The sequence below is a fragment of the Drosophila mauritiana genome, chromosome 2L (assembly GCF_004382145.1).
Source record: "Drosophila mauritiana strain mau12 chromosome 2L, ASM438214v1, whole genome shotgun sequence".
Lineage (NCBI taxonomy): Eukaryota > Metazoa > Arthropoda > Insecta > Diptera > Drosophilidae > Drosophila > Drosophila mauritiana.
Genome location: NC_046667.1, coordinates 22,042,832 through 22,065,605, shown reverse-complemented (window position 1 = coordinate 22,065,605; position 22,774 = coordinate 22,042,832). Strand labels below are relative to the sequence as shown.

Genomic DNA, 22,774 nt, shown 5'->3' with positions numbered 1-22,774 from the left:
AATACATAATACAAATTACGAGAACACAATAATAAAAAATCAGAACTCAACTACGAACCCAAAGAAATTCAAACAAAATTTAAAAAAAAAAGGCTATATACAAAATTGAAGGAAGACCACAATAAATAATAATCAAGACGACCCAATTGAAGGAAGACTCCAGCAAAGAATTATTAAGACCAACCAATTGAAGGAAGACCCCCAACTACGCTGAAGGAAGAACTCCCACTGAAAGTATCGTTAGCAGATAAAAACAACACTAAGTCTTTAAATACAATTTAAAAAAAACTAAGATTACGATACAGAGAATACTACATTAAAATTAAATATTACAATATCAATTTTATTAAAAAAATCTGGAAGATTTGATAAATAGTTTTGATAATTTAAATTTAACAATGGCAACCGGAGGTTCAGTATCAACCCTTTCTGCGGGCGGGATATCCAGCGCCAGCAATCTGACAATGGAATTAATAAACCGATTAATAAATGTACAGTTGAGTGAAGTAACCAGAAAAATTGAAGGGATAGAAGGGCAGTTAACCGCTAACAAAAATGAGGTGGAAGACTATAAGATCCAAACAATTGACCGAACCATAAAATGCGAAACTACATTAGAGGTAGTTAAATCCTTACCAAAGTTCACAGGTGAAATAACCCAATATGTAGGCTGGAGAGAAGCGGCGGAAACCGCAATGAGTCTATATAAAATTGAAAGTGAACAATATTTTATCGCTTTAACAATTTTACGTAATAAAATCATGGGAGCAGCACACGATGCTCTAACCAAGCATGGTACCGTTTTAAACTTTCAAGCAATTCTTTCCAGATTGTATTTTATTTATAACGATAAACGACCAATCCATATACTCGAATCAGAATTAAGCATCTTAAGACAGGGACGCATGACCATTAACGAATTCTACAACGAAGTAAATAAGAAAATGACGTTACTTATAAATAAAACTATAATGACTCATGGAAAGGACAGCCTAATAACCAAGGAAACAAATAAAACAATTAGGAGCAACGCTCTAAGAATTTTTATTTCTGGATTAAACGGTTCAATCTCAGAAACACTCTTCTCTCTCAACCCACCAGATTTGCCAAATGCTTTGGCAAAGTGTCAGGAATTAGAGTCTAACAACTTTAGAGCTCAATTTGCAAATAGGTATAATGGATTTAGGAGTGAAAACAGAAATCAAGGAAACAACCTTAGATTTGCCCCTAGACAGATTAATAATACACCAAATAGGATAAATAATAATTGGCCGCAAAACGGGAACTTCGGAGCGAATAACAATTGGAATTTTAATAATAATTCCAAAGTTCAACCACCACCAGAACCTATGGAAGTAGACGGCTCCATAAGAGTTCAAAATCGTCCGTATAAAAATTATAATCATCCTAGGAATAATAACAACCAGTGGAATTATAATAATAACCGACACAATTTTAATAATAATTTCCAAAGAAATAATTATAATCAATACCCAGCGCAAAAACACAACACAAGCGCAGGTCTTGTAAATCAGTCCGAAACACACCCCCCGATAAAACGGGAATGAACGGGAACAGTCAACCAGCCAGCTCAAAAAACAATGAGGGTAAATAATATCAATGAGAGCCATTTTTTAGATCAGCACCTTACAGAGGAATGCCCCATATAACAAGGGTAGACAGAAAAACTAAAAGACTACTCAAAATATTAATAGATACAGGAGCCACCGCGTGCTATATAAAAAAGGGTATTTATGAGAATAAAAGGGAATTATCAATACACAAAAGAGTATCTACAGTTCATGGATATTCAATCATAAAATATTATCATTTAATAAATATATTTGGAGAACAACATTTATTTTATGAAATTGAGGGTTTAGAATCTGATCTATTAATTGGATTCAATTTGTTAAGAAAGATTGGAGCTAAATTAGATATTGAGAAAGGAATCATGGAGTAGAAGGGAAATAAAGAGAAACTCCAATATTTTGACGAGGATAAAAACGATTTGTGTTTAATTGAGGAAAAAAATATTCTTCCATTAAAAGAATATATTATTAAAAAATATTTAGATGAGCAAATGGTATATAAAACCGAAACGGTAATTGCGGAAGGCAGTTTATTTAGCTTGGGATCAATGAATCCTGAGCACAACGACGTTGAATTATCCGTCATTAATAAAACTAATAGTTCAGGATTTGAAAATCCTGAGCACGCCAGCGTAGATTTATCCGCTAATAAATAAATATATCATTTTGGGATTAAAAAATCCTGAACAAGCCGACGATGTTAATTCCGTCAGTCTTAAACCAAATAACTTGGAATCCACAAATACCGAGCACGCAGTCGTTGAGTTTTCCGACAAAGAAAAAATTCATAACCTAAATATAATTTCAAATAAAATAAAAGATTTTGAAAATAAAGTTATGAATAAAATTGAAAAGGAGCATTCTAAAATAAATACGCAAATTCCTTTTCATACCGATATTCGAGGAGAAATAAATACAGTCAATGACAGAGCAATTTATAGCAAACAATATCCTTATGCTATGTCGGTCTCAGATTTCGTTAATAATGAAATCGATAGAATGCTAAAAGAACAAATTATAAGACCAAGTACGAAGATGGATCTCCAAAACATCGACTAGTTATTGACTATAAAAAATTAAATGAAAGCACAATACCTGACAGATACCCGATGCAAGATCCGTCTGTAATATTATCTAACTTAGGGAAGTCAAAATATTTCTCAACAATTGATCTGGAATCAGGATTCCACCAAATTTTAATGAAAAATTCAGATATTGAAAAAACAGCTTTCTCTATAAATAACGGAAAATTTGAATTCTTACGTATGCCATTTGGGTTAACAAACGCCCCTAGAATATTTCAAAGAGCAATGGATGACATATTGAGAGAACAAGTCGGAAAAACTTGTCATGTTTATATGGATGATATAATAATCTTTTCTAATACAATTGAACAACATTATACTGATTTAATTAAAATAATTAATATTTTACAACAAGCAAATATGAAAATTTCTCTAGAAAAATCTAAATTCTTTAAATTAGAAACAGCATTTCTTGGTTATATAGTATCTCACAATGTAATTAAAACAGATCCTGAGAAAATCTCCACAATTATGAAGTATCCGATTCCACAAAACATTAGAGAGCTTCGAAGTTTTCTAATTTTGTCCGAAATTATTCAAAAACTGCCAAACCTTTAACCAAATACCTAGGAGGAGATAATGGAAAAATTTCTAGGATAATGTCTACAAAAATTACGATACAGTTAGACGACCCAGCTGTTAAAGCTTTTAAAGAACTTAAAGATAATTTAATAGCACAAGTGGAATTAGTTCAACCAGATTATAACAAAAAATTGACTTTAACGACAGACGCATCAGATGTAGCTATCGGAGCAGTTTTATCGCAGGATAATAAACCAATTACTTTCATATCCAAAACTTTAAATAAAACCGAACAGCTTTATGCCACAAATAAAAAAGAATTGTTGGCAATAGTTTGGGCTCTTAAAAATCTCAGGAATTACTTATATGGTGTAATTGGTATAGAAATACAAACAGACCATCAATCTTTATCTTTCACAATCTCAGATAAAAACCCGAACGTAGAAATGAAAAGATGGTACTCCTTTATAGAAAGTTTCACCCCGAAAATAATATATAAACCCGGAACAACTAATGTCGTAGCCGACGCATTATCTCGAATAAAAATAAATAATATTACTAACAGCGACTTAGAACAATCAAACTCAGATCAAAATACACAGCATTCTGCCGAAAGTAGTTTTGAAAATGTAATACAAGAGACCCGAAAACCGTTAAATCAGTTCCAACAACAACTGTTATTAACAAAGGGGAGGTATACAATACATGAGTCATTGAATGTTTTTGATAAGACAAGACATATAATTGAATATGATAGGCCAGAAAACTTAATAGAAATATTAAGGGAGTATCTAAAACCAAACATAACGGTAGGAATTCATTGCACTTTAGACGATCAATTATCTTTAAAAAATAACTTTACCAACAAATTTCTTTATACTAAAATATTTCCACTAGACGTGGAAAATAATAAAGATAAAGCTAATATAATAGAAGAGACACATAGTCGAGCTCATAGAGGTTTAGATGAAAATTACAAACAAATCAATAGATTATTTTATTGGCCAAATTTATATATCAAATTAAAGGAATATATAAAAAATTGTACAATTTGCAACGAAAATAAATACAACCGGCATCCTATTAAAAACCCTATTGGGGAAGCTCCTATTCCAACTAAAGAAGGAGAGAATTTACACATCGACATTTATTACGCGCAAAGTCTTATTTTCTTAACCTGTATTGACGCATATTCAAAATTCCTGGTTGTAAAAGAAATTCAAAATAAACTAAACATCGAGAATAAAGTAATGGAATTACTCCAACATTTTCCCCACGCCAAAGTAATTATGACTGATAATGAACCGAGCTTCACCTCTGCTCAATTTAAATCCTTTGCACAAAGATGTGGTTTAACTCGAAATTTCGCAGACCCCAGAAACAGTACCTCGAACGGACAAGTTGAAAGGGCACATTCAACATTAACAGAATTAGCTCGTTGTATAAAGGAAGAATTTAATCTCACTGACTATTCTGAAATAATTATGAGAGCCGCAAAAGAATTCAATCAAAGCATTCATTCTACAACAAACCAAAAACCTTTTGATATTCTATATAATAAAGTTGATCACGAAAACATTTCAAGAATTCTAAAGAACACACAAGAAAAAATGTTAGTAACACACAATGAAGGTCGTAAAGAAAAAGAATATCACGTAGGTCAAGTTGTTTATGAGAAGAAACACGGAGAAAGAAATAAGCTAAAAACTAGATACAAAAAACAGGTTGTTAAGGAAAACTTACCTAACAAAGTTATAATCAATAATAGAAACAGGACTATTCACAAAGACAACATTAAGTTTTAACAAATACCATATTTTTTTTTTAAATTACAGAAAATGCATTTTTTATTACTTCTAATAACATTAGATAACATAAAATACAGAATAAAATAAATGATTTAATTGAAAACAATAACCAACAATTTATTATTAATTCCAAATTGTTTAAAGAGATAAAATCACTTTCCGATCATTTTAAAAACATTTTTATCGATCAAGAATTTCCATTACGAAAACATCGTTTACGTTTATTAACATTTGACTTACAAAACATTATTGATACTATCACACTGGCCAAAATTGATTTATTCAACACAAAAATTTTAAATAATGAAGACATTAAAGAAATATTAGATCACGAACTGTACTTATTGCAGACTTAATGGACATCGCCATATTCAAAATTGTATTGCATAGAGAACTCTTAATAATTTATATAAAATACCCCGTTATAACAAACAGATGCGAAATTTACTATGCCAGATCCATTTCACATAATGATGGACTTATAAGTAATCAGGTCGCAAAATGCGAAAATACCTTTTATGAAATATCTAATTTCAAGATCGAACTTTTTAACAACTATTGTATTATAAGTAAAGATAAGACTTGCTTTACCCGCTTACTAAATGGAGAAAAATCAATTTGCACTAAAATTCTAGAAAAAAATAAGAATATAGATATCATTCAAGAAGGTGCCATTCTAATAAATGGAAATAATATTGTGAACGATTCTCATTTAAACGGGTCATATTAAATAACATTTAACAGCACAACTACAATAAATAATATTTCATACACCAATTCAGAAAACAAAATACTAGAGTACATAACTACCAACCACTTTAAAAACTTAGAAATATCAGAATATATAAAATCCAACAATTCAGAACTTTCTCTTGACAACATTAATATTTTAAACCCATTTATTGAAATTTACAATTGGAAAATTTCATTTATATTATTAATTTTAATCATTTTGTATTTCATTACTATATTAATAATAAAATTCAGATGTTATATATTTGTAACCAAACAAAAACGGCCAGAACCAGAAAAACCAAATAATGATGTAGAATTTTTAACAGAATTAAATGAGCGTTTGAACGAAATTAATAATGAAGCGGGACGCGTCATTTTAGAAGGGGGAGAGTTATCCAACCCATGAACATAGCTCCCTTCCACAGTTTATAAACAAATTTCAATTCTCAATCTCGTCGGCATTTCCTTTGTCTTTGTTTTTGTCATTGCCTTTGCCAGCACTCAGCTACCCGCTAATATAAGCAACCCAAACTTAACGTAAACACACCTTCCGCTTAGAGACTCAACCATGGCCATCTTATTGCGCATCAATCAAAAACTGCATCGATCAGCATCGATTTTTAATCGATCGATTTTTTAATAAATAAAGAGTAACAATTTTAATTTGCACACGTATGTTCATGCATTGTAAATTTGACAAAATATGCCCTTCACCTTAGAAGTTCGTTGACTTTAAATCTATATTATTTTTTATCAATTCTGGTTTTGCATTGCCTTAACGTTATTATTATTTATTATTTAAATAAAGCTTAGAAATAGTAATAGCCGAATCTATGTACATCACAAAATAAATTTCAAAAATGACTTTATATTAGAATACTTGTCATTAGGGTATTCAGCTTGCGGCGTGACAAAAATTAACAAGGCCATGATTGTTGAGTGCTTGTGTCCGCACTTTGTGCCTGAAGATATGACTTTTGCAACAAACTGTTTTCATATTTTTATTTATTTTATTAATTTTTTTTCTACTACTTATTATTGTTTTTTATGAATTATTATTACGAAATATTATTATTTTTATTGTTTATTAATAAAATTATTATTTTTTTATGAAATTAAAAAATAATTATTATTTTTATGAAATATTTATTTCTCAATGTAATGTCTTTTTTTTGGAAAATTTATGTTTTAAATTACAGTTGTTATAATAATTTTCTTTGTATTTGCTTTAATTATTTAGTATACTTATTAAGTCATTTGCCTTAATATGATGTATGTAAATGAACCATTTTTATTATTTAAAATGCGCATTATATTCAGCTTTCAGTTATATATTTTTTTTTTTTATCTATATTAATTATTATTTTATATCATCATATTGCTACGAAATTGGCCACAACTCCAAATATGTAAATTCGTTTCTTCGATCAGAATTGATTTCGGCACGAAAATCGTCTTCTAGCACAACACGCACACATATACACGTTCTCGTCTTTTGTTTTTATTCACATAAGCAAGCAAAATCTATTTTTAGATTTCTTACGCTCTCAGCGTCAGCGAGCGGAAAGAGAGCAAATTTGGCCTTCACCAAAAAAGTGGCTGCATAGTGCCAAACCAATGTATGGCCGTTACGCATCTTTTTATTCTAGTGTCTTTGCTCTGACCCATTCTCTCAGTAGTTGGAATGGCAATGCGAGGATTAAAAGAAGGAAAGCATACCTTGAGGAATATTACTAAGAGATTTTCTATAAACCAGGCAGAGAAAATACTGTAGCCGACGCTCTGTTCAGAGGACCGACAGATTAACACAGTAGCCTCAACAAAGCACAGCTCCGACAGTTCAAGCAATGGGCTGATACGTAGCATTGAAGCCCCGATAAATGCATTTAAAAATCAAATTTTCTTCAGGAAGTCCGAGTCAGAGAAATACTCATTTAGCATTCCATTCCCGACATTCCAAAGGCATTTAGTAGATCGCAAATTGTTCACACCCGATAGTATCTTGTCAGATTTGAAAGAATATCTCAACCCATCCGTGATTAATGGAATTTTCACATCTGAGGAAGGAATGGGGAAAATACAAATTCTCTACCCCATCCATTTTCAGGGTTTCAAGATTAGATTCTGTCAAACTAAAGCCAAAGACCTTGTTAACGAAGCCGAACAAGAGGAAGAAATACTTAGGACACATAACAGAGCACACAGAAATGCTGTAGAAAAAAAAGCTCAGTTGTCCGAAAGAATATACTTTCCTAAAATGAGGAAAAAAGTTTCGGCTATCGTGAGTCAGTGTTTGGTGTACCCCGGACAAATTATTCATATTGACATTTACTCGACAGAACGACATCTGGTGCTCACGGCTATTGATACATTTTCCAAATTGGCCATGGGAAGAGTTATCAAATCCAAAGCTGTAGAAGACATTAGGAAAGCCTTAAAAGATATCGTGTTTTATTATGGAGTGCCCAAATTAATAGCAATGGACAATGAAAAGTCCCTCAACTCAGCCTCTATCGTGTTGACAGACCAGATGGGTATTGAGCTCTATAAAGCATCTCCGTATAAGAGTACAGTAAATGGACAGATAGAAAGATTTCACTCCACACTCTCTGAAATAATGAAATGTTTGAAAGGAGATGGAACACATTGGTGCTTCGAGGAACTTCTCAATAGAGCCATCTATGAATATAACTACACTGTCCATTCTGTCACAAAAAACTACCTCTAGAGGTGTTCTTCGGCAGGATAGCTACCGTAGCTCCAGCAAAATACGAACAAGCTAGACAAGACAAGGCATAAGAAAAAACAGGAAACTGACATAGAATACCACAACTGGACAAGAAAGCCCATAAAGACCTATATCAGGGAAAGTAGTACATAAAAGTAACATTAGATCATGATTGCTTTCAGGATAATTACTGTGGACACATCAATAGACAAGTAGAACAGAAAATGAACATACTGACTAACGTAACCACGAGAACACAGAATTCAATTTGAAATGATTCGACTTTAACAGAAGAGTTGGCTATAGGTTTGCAGAATTAGATTGGGCACGTGAAAGAAGAGATAGCGTTGTGAATGCGTTTCTGCTGAGCGAGTTTAAATTGAATGAGATCAGTAGCCTACTTGAAAACAATAATATGCCGATTTCTGCCTTGACGGTCAAATAAATGTTAAAACTTTCAGACGTTCTTGTTTTACACAAGGGAACTACAATTTGTATGTCATTAAAATCTCCATATTGAAATCAGTTAATTATATTTCCAAACAAGATCAGTAAAGAAAAATAATAATAATAAATAAATAATTTAATTTAAATAATAATTAAAATTAACCAATTAAACAAAGACAAATGTACGGAATCAATGCCTTCTGCAAAGGTTCCAATGGTCTAAAAATATGTAAATGTAAATTCATTAGTAATTTAGGCAAAACCAGAACTAAATAGAAAGCAATCAAGGTGTCAATGCAGAACACATACCAGCAATAGAGAAGATAGACGACGGGCTGATATTGCTCAACGACTTCAATGGCACGGTGGACTGGAACATCGAGAGACGATTGAACGGCACTTACGTTCCTGAACGAGACCCAACAAAACCTGCATCACCACTGATACAGTGACTACATACGAGAAGCACTCGAGCTGCAACTTCATCCGAATAACACATCCGAGTTTCACAAACCTCGAACGCACTCAACAATAAACACCTGGCATTCAAACCATTGATGCGGTGACCACCACGAATCACCCCACCGATGATGCGTTTCAACAACATCCCGTCCTTATGATGACCGCTCGAGGACAAGCGTCAATTAAGAGGGGAGGAGTTATTACCCTACAATCGATTCTCTCACATCTTGTGTTCCTACATTGTTCTGGGTGTAACACAAGTGCCCAAAATGCTAACCAGAGGTCAGCATAATCTCCGCTGCCATCAACGACAACGAACGGTTAAGCGCGACATCAACACTTCTCCGCTGCGACGCTGCCGACGACTTCACTTGATTGCTAGGGACTTAGGGAAACATTTTGTATGTTAGTTTTAATTTCAAATGATCAATTACAATAAACGGTCGCTAGCGATCTACAAAATAAAAACAAATTAACTGTAATAAATAACTTATAATTCATGTGCCAACCTTGCTTATCTTTTTTACAATTGATATATTTTTGTAATAGTGCTAACCAAAAGGTGTTAGGCAGTGCATATCTTTGGTAACAATTAAATGTTTAATGATTAATACTTTTCATAAATAAAGAGAACTTTTTGGCAGCGAGTATCAGCCTTGTTTTTGATGCACATAGACAAGAGCCCTCAAAGCGACGTTTGTAGTCGTGAATAGCCAATAACTTTTGTTGACATGTGCATATTTGCCCGGTGGCCCGGTGAATTCGATACTCTGCGCTAAACCAATTGTTGTTAACTTACATATATAGCTTTTGTTTTCTAGCCGTTAAATATATTAATACAGATGACACTAGCCAACAATATATTTATCAATAAAGAATAATTCCTATATAAAAAGATGAGTAGGTAAACATTCTTAAAGGGGGGTGCCGACGCGAGAAGTGGTGTAGGTCCACTACGTGGGATGACATAATCTTTGATGGATATCTGCCACGATCCATTCGGCACACCGACGTGTGAAGGGGTGGGAAACATTGCCCGATTATTTCACGAGCAAGCTAACAGCTATGCTTGTGGGGTACTGAGGACTGATGACTGACGAACGATACAAACCCTCATTATTTTTTAGGCACTTTTAATATTTATTCTCCTTATGTTGGAGAGGTGAGAGGCTTACCAAGATCCCATGACCCGAATACGACGAGCTTACGCTAGCAGCCTGGTGCCTGAACATCGGATGCCTCGAGATATCTGCCACTCAGTTCAAAAACAATGCGGAGAGTCAGCTCTGACGCAAGATAATGGCCATACGCAGAGATAATGCTCGTAAGTTTGTTTTTAGGCCTTTTGACATTTTGCTTCATGAAAATAGAATCGTAAGTCAGTTGACGGTCCCCTTAAGTCCGCAATAAAACGGAGTGGCAGAGCTAGCAAACTACAAAGACAACGCTCTGAAGCTCAATAAGGGGATATACGGACTCAAACTCGCAGGTAAAGAGTGGAAAGCCACTTTAGATAAGGCACTTCGAGAGATCGCATTCGTGCCCTGCCACTACAAATCATGTTTGCACAAACAGGACATTAACGGTAATTTGTGTCTTGCTCTAATTTATGTTGACGATCTCCCTTTAGAGTCCCAGAGCAGACTGGTCCACAGGTATAACATAGGTCAGAGATTTGAATGCGTGGACAAAGTTCAGATGAGCATGTTTATGAGTATCAGGCAAGTGTACACAAATTGTACAGCAAGGATATGCGGCAGCGACACGGATTGGAGCTGTGCAGGTCCAAAGCGATACCCTTAGACGAAGTATTTCAGGTTAGCTGTAACAAGCAGCATTGTGTTACTCAGGATCTAACCGCTAACCTGTCTACCATAGGAGAGTTAATGTGAATTGCGTTTACACCAAAACGAGATATCTACCACCCAGTTTTAAAACCGGCGCAGCGAAATCAGAAGCTATTGCTAAGCTATTGGGCTGAAGGTTTGCCGTTGGTGGGCTACGTTGATGGGCAGGTGATGTTAGTCACCGACGTTCGTACACATGATTTGTTTTCTTCTGTAGGGAGGCCCTATCCCTTGGAAGCCGGAAAAACAAAGCAGTATTGCCTCCGCTATAAAAGAGCCGATACATCTGTGGCGTTAAATCATCGAGATCGGTTGTGGAAGGAAGAACACCACAATAGTCATCCATGGAGACAATATTAGCGCCAGTAAACCAGTTTACAATGCACGGTCAAAGCATATTCATATCAGGTATTATTTCATTGGGGAAGTTATCCAAAAAGGCGATGTTGAATTAAAAAATATATTACAACTAACGATACAATAGCCGATAAGTTAACAAAGTATTTGTTAAAACTGAAGCGTGAGAAGTTGATTATGTTATAAACAATTATGTTTTAAAAAATTAAATGAAAAATTGTAACATTGAGGAGGGGCGTTGAAACTAGGCCAATATTACCATTTATGAGCGTCTGTAAACAGGATGTAAGCGTATCATGTGGAGCGAACTGAGAGTCAGTGAGAACTGTTAAGTTTAGTCTTTTGTGATTACTGGAGTCCAACCGAATTCACGTAACCCATTACCCGTTACTCAGCTTAGAGAGATCTTGAAAGATATTTTATGATAATCAATGTCAATTGATACTATTGATACTTTTGTGCGGCTGTGCGCACTATGGTGAGCATGGCTAAAACGTATTTGGCATATCTATATAAAACCCTTTACTGTACTAGTAAAATGTGTAAATATCAAAAGTAAACGTGTGTGGCGGCTTGTGGCTGAGCCCAAAATGTTTCTGGCATATTAAGATATTAGTGGTACAATTTCTAAAAAAAAATCAGACAATGTAGACAATGTAAAACAGTGTAAAAATGTCAGACTCAGATAGTAGAGGAGAAGAGGGATAAGTCTTGTGGACAGAATGTACTATGAGCTCTTGAAACCCGGCGAAACGGTGAATACGGCACGCTACCAACAACAATTGATCAATTTGAACCGTGCGCTTCAGAGAAAACGACCGGAATATCAAAAAAGACAACACAGGGTCATTTTTCTCCATGACAACGCTCCATCACATACGGCAAGAGCGGTTCGCGACACGTTGGAAACACTCAATTGGGAAGTGCTTCCGCATGCGGCTTACTCACCAGACCTGGCCCCATCCGAATACCACCTATTCGCTTCGATGGGACACGCACTCGCTGAGCAGCGCTTCGATTCTTACGAAAGTGTGAAAAAATGGCTCGATGAATGGTTCGCCGCAAAAGACGATGAGTTCTACTGGCGTGGAATCCACAAATTGCCCGAGAGATGGGAAAAATGTGTAGCTAGCGACGGCAAATACTTTGAATAAATGATTTTTTCTTTTTCCACAAAATTTAACGTGTTTTTTGATTTAAAATTTCATTTCATACTTGTACACCTGATAATATCTTTCAGGCAATAAGAATCACATTAGGAACTACTAAGGGCCTGCAGTTAATTTAATACAACCAGTGAAACAGCACAGGAGTACAAAATGTGTACACATTTGAGGCAACCGGGAATGCATTTGAAAAGAAAATTAATTAGCTTCTTGGGTCACATCCACAGGCAAACTTCTTTGCCCGAATTCGACGGGAGTCAAGGGAATTGGAGACACAATAAATTGGGGGGCAACGCAGATGCGGTCTTATCCTCTTATTTCTAATTTTCAATTGACTAAAGAAATTTGATGGAGTAGTGCGGCTGGACTTTGTAAAGAAGGTAAATGCAAATATTATTTTCGTAAAGAATTCTATAGAAAATTAAAATGATAATTGTATCACTTTAATGGCCGTGGCAACCGGGACCGGTACATTCGCAGACCCTTTTCATGCCATTACTAAATAAAATCGCTAAATAAACATACTACGTGTCATCAAGAATGATATACACCGTGTTTAAAAAGTTTATAAGCAGCCGGCATCAGGCTGTCTCAAGAAAAGTCAATCGAGGCCTTCCAATCACCTACGTTGATTTACGGCCTTAGATCATTTCTGGGTGCCTTATTAAACGCTATACCACACGCTTACAGCGTAAGAGGACCTAATTCTATCGTAACCAGGTACATACTAACAAACTAATACATAACAAGGGACGCTTCCGCGCGTGTTGCAGATGGAAAATCGCACAATAACATCGATCTCCATGACCATCCGGGACAACAAAAAACATTTTGCCAATAATGAGCGTGAAGCAAACAAATTAAACAATCATACCGACCATCAGCCTTAGTAAAGCGATAGAAATCTTTTATTGATGATAACGCAAACATTTTCTACAAAGCAGCCAAACAAATATTGTCGCCGATACACTCTTAAGATAGAATGTGAATTACGACAACTCCAAAAATAACATTGCCATCATTCATAGTGAGAATTTTCTCACGTACACTATGAGTCAGTAAATAACCCTTTTAATTGTTTCTGTAATCCAAAATAATCAAAGAAGCAGACTTCTACGAAAATCTAAATAAATTTCTATCGATTTGGCAAAAAACTTTCTGTCACGCCCACAAACCGCACAGAACTGCCACGCCAACACTTTTGAAAAATATTTTATTATATCTTGATGTATCATTAATGCAAATTTCTATCGATATGCCAGAAAACTTTTTGCCGCGCCCACTCTAACGCCCTAATGCCAACTATAGCATTCTCTTGTTTTGTGTTGATTTACATGCTCTCGTCAGCAGAAGCTGCTGGAGATCACGTGAAGTAGCATCGTACTTTATTCGTATTCGTATACTTAATGATACATAAAGATGTAGTGTGTTTAACATGACAGGGATTCAGGTCGGAAACAAGATAAAATCAGTACTGTTGACTGCTATGTTTGCCCACATAGCGCTCGTGGGCATTTCCATCCGCTTAGGAATGAAATTGAGTGATTAGCCAAAGACAGAACCTTTTTAAGCCAAATAATCGTCTTTAGTGCACCGACTTAAGACAATCCGCGCTGATGCGCCGATGTAGTTAAAGATGTGCCTACTCCAGATGGATGTGTGCATATCCTACATTAATTAATTACAAATAAATTTGAGGCCGAAGCGTGCAAGGCAACAGATGTGATAAAACAGAAACGTCACCTTGGGCTCAGTACTTCGACACCTAGTCAGCTTCATGATATAAAACATGCTTGCACGAGCAGGATTAAAGTGCAAATTTATACTTAAAGCGACAAACAGAAATTCAAATATTTAGGCAAATGCTTTAATTTCGACCATACCATTTACATTTTCATTTTAAATGTAAATAAGTTCATCCGCACAACTGTCATCATTAATTTTTCGTACGTAGAAAATATAAAGATATTTTTATTCTAAGCTTAAGCCATGTGGCGTATCCTCACTTCAGCGACATACTGTACATATTTAATATGTATTTTTATTATATTATATTTTATTTAATTAACTGGAATTTATTTAATCTGTTTCAACTTTAGCTTAAATTGTTTCGTATGTTTATGTGTACATCACTATATATATTCCAACACTCTTCACACTTTCATAGATGCACGCGCAGCAACAAGACACAACCTCCTTTGCAATCCACAACACACATCAATACCAATCACAACCGTATTTGTTTGGAAAACAGTTTCAAATCACCTATCTCTTCATTATGAATATGAGTTTAAAATCGTCGGATTTTGTGAATACTAACCGAAAAGGAAATAATGTGCTTATAGTTGAATTTCGCATGCATTTTTAGCGTGTACTATATAAATTCTACATGAATTCAGATCTAAGCCATTTCTTTGGCATAAATGCGCCTACAAAAAATTTGTATATGTATATAACCTCCCGCGTGAAATGCAGTCAATGTAATGTACGTTAGCACTTGTTTAAGTAATTTGCCAAGAACCTTAACCCTTAAATAAACGTGTTTCTTATTAAAATTATTAAAATCTTTATTAATAGATAATTTTTCATTAATATTGGTACCATAATCATAGGCTTCGAATAAGTAATATAGTAATTCAATTAATATTTTAACAATGGTCATGTCACTAAAAATTTTAAATAAAAATTGTTGTACTTACATGAATATATATGAACCAATTATATAATTTACGACAATAAAACTCAAAATTCACTTAAAACAACACGGCACATGCGAAGATTAGACTTTGTGATCCCTTGAACAATGAGGAGACTACGTGTGTAGAAAACATTGATGACTTGTGTGGAGGCTGGAAGGTAGCGGCATAGGCACTGGAAGGTGAATAGTTTGGGGTTAATTAAATTGTTATTATTTTGATTAAATAAATTTTCTTCTAGTTGTTCATTTCATCCAAAACACTTATTCAAAACAAGAGGAAATGCTATAGTCGATTTCCCCGACAATTAGCTAGTGTGAATGCAAACTTCATAATTTTTCTGAAATATCGATAGATATTGTTGAATAAAATGAGAAAAAATTTAAAAATTGTTCAAAAGTGTGAGCGTGTCCGGTTTGGGGGCTTTAGGGCGTTAGAGTGGACATGGCAAAAAGTTTTTGGCAAATCGATAGAAATTTACAAGAAAAATGTGGGCGTGGCAGTTTTGGGCGGTTTTTTGGCGTTCGAGTGGGTGTGGCAAACATATTTATTGTAAATCGACATAAATTTACAAGACTGATAAAACTGTAAGTAAATGCAAAGTATATAATAATAAATAATCCAAAAATAAATGTTAAAATTTAATTTTTGGAAGACACATATTTGCTTTTAATTAACGCACGCGAATTTTTATATCATTACTATTTAATACCAATTGTACTGAATACTTACTCACACGAATTCTAATTGTTTAGACCTGTACATAACCTTATTTTAGAAATATCTTTTTTGAATCATGTTCCGTCTTTTTCTCACTCTGCTAACTCACTAAACAATCTTACGGAAACTTTTCGCAAGTCCACAAAAAAATCATTTATTTTAGTTGTTTTGCATCAATTTTACATGCAAAAGACCTTTTTATAAAACTTACGATTCTAAGCTTTGAGTCATTTTATTCTATTTAGTCATAACACATTGTCTTGAATTCCGGTCAGATTTGGGTAAAATGCCCGTGGGTTGTCAAAGAACGAAGAAAGAACAACGTTTTTTTACCCAAAATCCAACTAGAATTCATACAGCTGTGTTCATAAAAATAGCAGTGCTTGGGACCTGCGAGTTTGAGATAAAAATGCTATTATTTACAGTTTTAATAGGCAATTTTTTTATGATATCATTAGGTATTTAATTCACAATTCAACAAATGTTTAAAATTCATTTCTTCAATAGTTCCGAAAGCATAGATTAAAACTACATAATAGGCAGAAATTCTGGTGTTCACTGAAATAGCAGTGCTATAAGAAAATATTAACAAAATTCAACTTAGGACGAACTTAGTGTTTTTTTAATGAGTTAATTGGGGTCTAATACTTGGTTGGATAGCCTTTGTTAGCCAGAACAGACTTACACCTACACGGCATGGAGTTCACCAGGTCCTGGCAACGTTTGGGGGCAACTTTTGCCCATGCATCATGCACAACTTGCCAAAGCTGAGCCTTAGACGACGGAGAGTTCCTTGACACATATGTATTGTTTAATGTCTCCCCACAGGTTTTCAATCGAATTTAAATGATGATGAAGATGGTGCTTGCCGCGGTATTACCCCTATTCTATTTTGGGTGAACCAGTTCTCAGCCGATTTTCTTATGTTTCGGATCATTCGGATTTCGGATTTTAAGTCCCCCATTATTAAAAGTCTTGAGTGGGAGTTTTGGGTGGTACTCCGTGTTTGGAGGTCGTCGGATATACCAGTTCCATCAAATAGCTCTATTTTTGACCCATCAGTCAAGGATGTTACGCCATTTGGAGACTGGCCAGTTTAGGTAGGTTTTAGCGAAGCTTAACTTTGCCTTAATATACCTTCCTCGCACTTAAATTTTGATTCAGTAGTCGTCGAATTGTAACGTCACTGATTCCAAAGTTCAGCTTAGACTTTATGTCCCTAAAGGATACAAAAGGATCGATTTTGCTGTAACGAACTATACGTCAGTCGTTTTACGTATGGTACCACGGTTTTCGGGCTACCATTCATATTTAATGGCATACCATTTTGACAGAACATTTTTTGTTTTTGAATGTCCTTATTAAACGTGTTTACAGCGCAGAGGTTTATTGGTAACTGAATTCAAATTATGTATACTCGCTGCACACAGGCAGCGTCAAAATATGCGAACAAAGAGTGATCGCCGATTAGTAACGAAAACACTCAAAAAGAAATTAACCATTGCTCGCAGGCGAATAAGAATAAGACTGTTATTTATTAATTGTATTTATTTGTTTTTATTCATTGTACGTGACAATTGGAGAACAAAAAAAAAAACTGAAACTTAGGGCAAGCTCCGCCGGACCACGAAGCCGCCGCTGCCGCTGGAAAGTCGGCTGAATGTTGCGTCAGCGTCTGCAACGGGCGGTCAGGCAGCTTGCGCGTGCGGGTTTCTGGTTTCGGCTGCAACTCCGTCGCGACGGCATCCGGCGTAGCAGCGTTGTCAGCAAACTTAAGCTTGAGCGTGTTAACTCCTCCCCTACTAGTTTGAAATGCGTCCTCGGGTTTCTTCCTTCCCATTCTGCACTGGTACAATTTCCAGGTGCCCAGGAGGAGTAGGAATAGAGCGATCAGTGCTAAGCCGCCATACGATCGTGAAGATAATCCTGTTCTAAGATCCCCGATATGTCGGAGATTCTTCATGGTTAGGTCATGTAGAAATGGGAGGCTCAGATGTTCTCTGAAAAGGGTGACGTTGACCACGGCTGACGTGGATACGGCAGGTTTCTTCTTCAGGATGCCTCGGTGGTTCACGTAATGGGTGCCATTTAGTGAGACGTAATCGTCGAAAGTCGCGAGGAAAGTTCCCGCGATTATCTGTTTGTATCCAGTGCTGTCCACTACATTCATAGTCGCGTTGTTTATTACTGCAATACTTTCTCCGATTACTATCACGGGCGCCAGGTGACCGGGGCGTGTGGCGCAGTGAGCGACAGTTCCAGATACCAGTTGTTTAGCGCATGAAGTATCTGGTAGTCTTCTGCAGAAAGTGGTGCTCACAGTAGCAGCGCAGTCACGTACAGCGAAGGTCTTTGTTCCGCAGTCGGCCACCGTATTACCCTCTTCTAGATCTAATATTATGTTATTATGTTGGACAGGAAGGATATCTATTTTTTTACAGCTTAACAGAGGTTTGGGATATTTGATCAGAAAGTACAATAATTCAGAATTTTGAAAAGCTTTTATATGGGAGACCTTTAAAAGGTCGGTTATACTAGTATTGGTGAGTTGTTCATTTAATAATTCTTTAATGTCGATGCTGTCTAGTATAAGGGGGCTGATTAAATTAATTTTTGCAAGTGTAACAGTTAGGATTAAGTCCTTAAGGTTTGTAATTGTCATTATATTCTTTGCCAAAAGAGTTGCATGTTCGACCTCTGCATCTGTCATTATCATTGAGTCTTGCTTGGAATTTAGTGTTGATCTCTATCTGCTTGCTTTTGGATTCTATTAACTGATTTTGTTTGAATTTTATTTGTTCCCAGTCATCAAAATCTGGGGTTCCTGCAATTGCCTTAAGGGCACTACCTATCATGTTAATGCTACGTGCTTGTCGGTGATGAACGGTCAGGGAAGTTATTAAGGTGGCTATGTGCTGTACGTCCGTTTTCAGTACCTGTCTCATATGGTCTTTGGGTAGTTTGTCTTTTAATTTCCATGTCTCGTCGATGTAAGTTTCGAACGATGTTAAGTTCGTCGTGTGTCCTAAATAAGTGTACGAGTCCCAGATTGTTACATCTCCGTCAACTATAGGTATGTAGTCCGCGTGAGAGTAGTCGTTGAGTCTCAATGTCGCTTCGGTCAAGGTCATGGTTGCTATTATTAAACTGAAAAGATATAACTTAAATAAAAATGTAATTAGTTAAAAATAGTTGTCATGATTTTTCAAATGTCAAGAGCCTATTTAAGATTGTCCTTATGGACCACCCTCCCTTTAATAAGAACCGTCGTACCTAGATCTGCTTCCACTATACCCTCTGTAAATAGGGGTGATAGTTTATTTCCTAGTCTCTTATTGTTTTTTATCCAAACCTGATCGCCTACCAAATACGACTTATAGACCCTTTTTTTATTCATTTGGTCAAGTGTCTTTTGCTGTGCTGATGCAATTTTTTCTTTGATCTGCTCTGTACTACCTTTGGAGGCTGCGTGAATTACGTCTATGGGTCTCTCGTTTGTCACCGAATGAATTGACCTGTTGTACTTTATAGTTGCAAAGAGAATGTTTTCGACAGTGTCCTCTACTTGTGTTTCCAACTTATAAGAGCGTGCTATATCCCCAAGAGTGCCATGGAACCGCTCGACTTGTCCATTAGAGAGACTATGCAAGGGTGGGGCGTTTGAAATCACGATGCCAAAGTTATTGCTGAGCATTGATTTAATAGTTTCTGAGTTCAAGGATTTCTCGTTGTCGCAGTAAATTGGCTTTATTTCGGGGAACATGTTCAAAAGTTGCAAAAGTGGAGCTTTTATATCCACAATTGCGCGAGACCGTATAGGCTGTACTACCGCAAACTTGGAAAACTTATCGATGCAGGTTAGAAAATATTTACCAGCAGTGGAGTAAACATCTATATGCAACATTTCTCCGGCAAACGACGGTATCGGGGTTTTTCCTAATTCCTGCTTTCTTGGGTGCCGATCATGTTTGCTCATAGTACAAATTCTACAGTTTGCAGCTATTTCTGAAGCTAAGTGACCCATTTTTGGAAAGAAGTAGTCCCTAAGTATTTGTTTCGCATTTTCTTGGGCTGCTCTGTGCGCGCGATTATTTTCGGCCGTCGCAATTTCCCTCTATTCCATTGGGTTTACAATGTCTGTTACCAAGTTCTTGCAATATCTAAAGGTGGTGGAAGGGAATGCCATAACCAGTCCGTGTTGAATAAAAGCCAGTACGGGTAGCTCGCAATGAATTGCGTTGACTACGTCAGCATTTACTGCATCTTTAATGCTTTGCAATAATGTGCTGCGATCAGAAAAATGTAGTATGTGACGAGTTTTTGCCTTAAACAAAATAAGCGTCTTCTGTTGGGGAATAGTTCCTTCTTTCAAAATAATTTGGTTCCGGAACCAATTCACCGGTTTGTCTGTGGCTTCAATGGTATACGTGAGGGATTCTTCGCTGTGGATGGTGGCGACATCCGAGTCTACTGAGTCCTCTAGTGCGTTGACATTTTGACGAGACAGAGCGTCTGCTACCAAGTTCTCTTTTCCGGGTTTATAAATTATGTTTGCGTTGTGCTCATCAATGAAGGCTTTCCAACGCTTTATTTTGGCATTCGGGTTTTTGTCCGATACCGAAAAGGTTAATGGCTGGTGGTCTGTATGAATGTTAAGATTCTTGACACCATACAGGTAATTTCTGAGGTTCTTAAGTGCCCATACAATGGCGAGAAGCTCACGCTAATTTGTGGCAAAATTTACCTCGTTACCTCGCAGTGTTCGCGAGATCATTGTTATCGGGCGGCCGTCTTGAGACAGTACCGCTCCCAGTCCGCAGCCAGACGCGTTTGTTGTGAGGTCAAAAGGCTTCTTGTAATTTGGGTAGGACAACATTACATCTTCGGAGGCCAGTATATTTTTTAGCCTATCGAAGGCTTCATTCTGCTCTGGTGACAACGCGATTATCACCTTTCTTGAGTAGTTGGCACTTACTTTGCCATTTTCGCCTTTCAAGATATCTGTTAGGGGCTTTGCGATGTTGGCGGAGCCCGTTATGAAGCAGCTATAATAGCGTGCTAGACCTAAAAATGACCTTAGAGCGAATAGGGTTTTTGGTGGGGGAAAGTCCTTAATAGCCTTAATTTTATCGGGCGAAGACTGAATCCCGCCTCTGCACACTGTAAATCCCAAGTATTCCACTTTTTTTTTTAAAAACAGATTTTTCTTGAGACACCCGCATGCCTGCGTCCCTTAGATTTTTCAAGACCCACTCAATGTCTCTGACGTGGTCTTCTTTGGACTTGAAGAAAATTATTACGTCGTCGACGTAAACATAACATATCCTACCAATTTGTTCGCGGAGCACATCACCGATGGCTCGTTGAAAAATACTTGGGGCATTTTTCAGCCCGAAGGGGAGTCTACAATACTCGTACTTCCCGTTGTTGACAGAGAACGCTGTCTTTTTCCTGTCTCTTTCAGCCAATTCGATTTGGTGAAACCCTGACTTGAGGTCCAGCGTAGTGAAATACTAGGCCTCGCCCAAATTTGACAATATAGTCGAAATCGATGGGATAGGGTATTTGTCGTCGGTTGTCTTATGATTTAGTTTCCTAAAATCAATAACCAGACGCTTTTGTTTGTGACCCGCTTCGTCGATGCCTTTTTTGTCGACGACCCATATCGGGTTATAGTAAGGGGACTTTGACGGTCGTATTATGCCATTCGCTAGAAGTTGTTTAACCTCTGCATTGACAAAGTCAGACACGCCCTTTGGATACGGATACAGTTTTGAGTAAACTGGTTCGTCATCCGTTGGTATGGTGGCAACCGTATTTATGTTGTACGGTAGGTATTCGTTAACGTCCGCAAATCCGTTTACCATATTTTTGATCATACTATCAAAAGTGGGTCTGATAGCAGGAGGGACATCTGCGTCATTAATTTCAATATGGTTCACCTGTTGACATTTAGTGAACTCGATTTTTTCCATCCCATGGTCATGTTTAATGACGTTGTTTGTCAGATCTATTTGGGCATTGATCTGTTTTAACAGGTCAAGGCCAATTATGCCATCAAAGTCATTAAGTGACTCTAGCATGAAAAAGTAGGACTTTACACCGAAAAGGTGGATGGGGCATTTCTGCTCGATCTTAGTGTGCCCATGAATTGATTTGACTTGGAAAGGGCTGTCAACTGACACCCAATGTGCCAGTTCGGGAAGGGGTTTTATATAATTTTTTGAGGCCCCTGTGTCTATCAGAAGTCTGATAATTCGCCCTGCAACCGTTCGTCTTATGAACGGAAGCAGGGAGCTTCCGCTAAAAAATTACAGCTTTCGACTTCGGACAAATCGTCCTCAACCTGGGTCGTTTCATGCTGTGACCGTGACTCGTAGTCACCGCTACTCTCTTCTTAGGGTAGATGATTTAGGTTTTGTTGGGTCCTCATGGACTGGTCGCCGTACCTTTGATTGTTCCAGTAACCCTGTGTGGGTTGCCTGGAGCGCGAGGAGGGATCCACCTCCATTGGCTCGCGACCCCGCCCTTGGGACTTTTGGTTGTTAAAGCGCTGTTTTGCGCTATTTGGGTTTTGCTGGTCATTTCTGTATTTTTGGTTCTTTTGGA

General features: G+C 36.5%; 1 protein-coding gene across 1 annotated transcript in view; it reads right to left on the bottom strand.

Annotated features, from left to right (window-relative positions):
• Positions 1–15,556, bottom strand: part of LOC117136142 — an 85,789-nt gene extending 70,233 nt beyond the window's left edge. Inside the window, exon 1 of the mRNA XM_033296862.1 lies at positions 15,449–15,556. The gene's annotated coding sequence lies outside the window, so the exon portion shown is untranslated. The remainder of the gene's footprint in view (positions 1–15,448) is intronic.
• Positions 15,557–22,774: the final 7,218 nt, after the last annotated feature.